At 45.4% G+C, this 2,429-nt stretch overlaps 1 pseudogene; it reads right to left on the bottom strand.

The window, feature by feature from the left end:
* Positions 1-716, bottom strand: LOC146446158 (small subunit ribosomal RNA; annotated as a pseudogene; the record flags this gene model as incomplete).
* Between the last annotated feature and the right edge of the window lie 1,713 nt (positions 717-2,429).

Below are 2,429 nucleotides of genomic sequence, written 5' to 3'. Positions count from 1 at the left end.
CACACCCAGTCTTTGCGAGGAAGAACAGCCCGGCCAGTAACATACCTTGCGGCAGACCGGCCGAGCCATCCCGAAATCCAACTACGAGCTTTTTAACTGCAACAACTTTAATATACGCTATTGGAGCTGGAATTACCGCGGGTGCTGGCACCAGACTTGTCCTCCAATGGATCCTCGTTAAAGGGATTTAAGTTGTACTCATTCCAATTACAAGACTTGTAAAAGCCCTGTATTGTTATTTCTTGTCACTACCTCCCTGAGTCAGGATTGGGTAATTTGCGCGCCTGCTGCCTTCCTTGGATGTGGTAGCCGTTTCTCAGGCTCCCTCTCCGGAATCGAACCCTAATTCTCCGTCACCCGTTGCAACCATGGTAAGCCACTACCTTACCATCGACAGTTGATAGGGCAGAAATTTGAATGAAACATCGCCAGCGCAAGGCCGTGCGATTCGATCAGTTACTATGAATCACCAAATGACCGGGCAGAACCCGCATTGGTTTTTAATCTAATAAATACATCCCTTCCAGAAGTCGGGACTTTTCGCATGTATTAGCTCTAGAATTACTACGGTTATCCAAGTAGTAATGGTACAATCAAATAAACGATAACTGATTTAATGAGCCATTCGCAGTTTCACAGTACAAGTGCTTATACTTAGACATGCATGGCTTAATCTTTGAGACAAGCATATGACTACTGGCAGGATCAACCAGGTAACTATCCACCGCAGGGAACAGAAGTTCCTTGCTAAGCGGCCCCCCTCCGCAGAGGGAGAGCAAGCTTTCTTAGATTTTGCCTCCACGGGGGGAACCCATGAGCCAAACGGACCACACGGTCCCTCGGTCAAGGGAAACCCCGTCTTGTTTGCCACGTCTTTCTCACAACTGGACCCGTGCACAGTTCAGGCATACCTGTCAGACTCGCCAAGCGAGCTGAAGGAAGGCAAGAAAAGTGCTTCTGCGAAGGAAAATATCCTCCTGCTCTTTTGTCTCTATCATTAGCCAAAGGCTAGCGTACACAACTTCCATCTACACTCTGCCTGCCACTACAGTGACAATGCTTTCGGGCATCATCTTTTCCCTCCTTCGAAAGGAAAGCTACAAGCCCAACTTTCCTTGCCCGTTAGTCAATTCTGCCCTCTATTTCTCCGCCTTGCCGCCGTGGAACATAAGGGACAGGGTTTACTAGCCAGCTCCTCTCGGAACCTTTGCGACCAACCTGCCCACACTATAACCCCCAAACGCTAATAAGGAGACTGCATGATATGGTAGACAGAAAATAAAAACGCGAAAAAAATGAAATTTTGAAAATCGAACCCACAACCAGCCAAATCGTTTGTAAGTCATGCCAAATGACTGGTGACATCTTAAAAACCCATTGAAGCCACAACATCCCATAATTTCACGCTTTTAAAGATTTGTCACTATACGCACTGTAAGTACCTCACTAATTCTCACCTCAGATTTTACGGGAACATGTTCAAATTTTAACACGCCTCTCAGCACGACCAATTACATTAAAATTCATCGCAAAAGTCAGAATTCTCCAATTTTTGAAAAATTCACTATATTCACTGTAAGTACCTCGCTAGACAGTGGAGACCTCAGATTTTACGGGAACATGATCAACTTTCGACACACCTCTCAGCACGAGCAGTTACATAGAAATCCATCAGGAAAGTCGTGCTGTGAAGAGGTCTTTCGACTAAGAAAAATGGTGGTGTGAGGAGGAGTCACCTAAATCAGAGAAAAATACTCTTATAGGAGACTGCTACGAAAGACATTTCTGAGTCCACTGGCCCTAGTCCCCTAATAAGTGTATTTCTGTTTGTTTTAAGAAGGTCCTCCTGACATCACCAATCTTCTGTCTTCAATCCTAACCCCAACGTTAACCCTAACGCTAACCCTAACCCTACCTCCCTCAGGGGCAGTTCTATGGTTATGATCCCACGGTAGGCAGAAAAACTATCCCAATCTAGGTTTTCTTGTATGCTGACTCCATTTTAAATGCTTTTACTTGAGTCTGACAAAGGCAAAGCCAAATACTCACCCCTATATGGACGGGGAAGCAAAGTGCGGATTTTGGTAGGTCGGCATTTTCAATCAGGAATGTTGCCATTCGAAAGAGCGTCCAAAAAAACTTGGTTGGGACACATTTATTTTAGAAATTAGCGACCTAACCAGAAGTGCACTTTTTGGTGGGCCTACCCTACCCCCCTCAGGAGCAGTTCTATGGTTATAATACCACGGAAGGCACAAAACCTATCCCAAACTAGGTTTTCTTGTATGCTGATTCCATTTTCAATGTGTTTCCTTGACTCTGACGAAAGCAAAGCCAAATACTCACCCCTATATGGACGGGGAAGCAAAGTGCGGATTTTGGTAGGTCGGCATTTTCAATCAGGAATGTTGCCATTCGAAAGAGCGTCC

This window comes from Pavona decussata, unplaced genomic scaffold (genome assembly GCF_977016875.1).
Source record: "Pavona decussata unplaced genomic scaffold, jaPavDecu1.1 SCAFFOLD_3667, whole genome shotgun sequence".
In the NCBI taxonomy this organism is placed as follows: Eukaryota; Metazoa; Cnidaria; class Anthozoa; order Scleractinia; family Agariciidae; genus Pavona; species Pavona decussata.
Note: the sequence above shows the minus strand (reverse complement) of the source record. Positions and strands in the feature narration are given on the sequence as shown.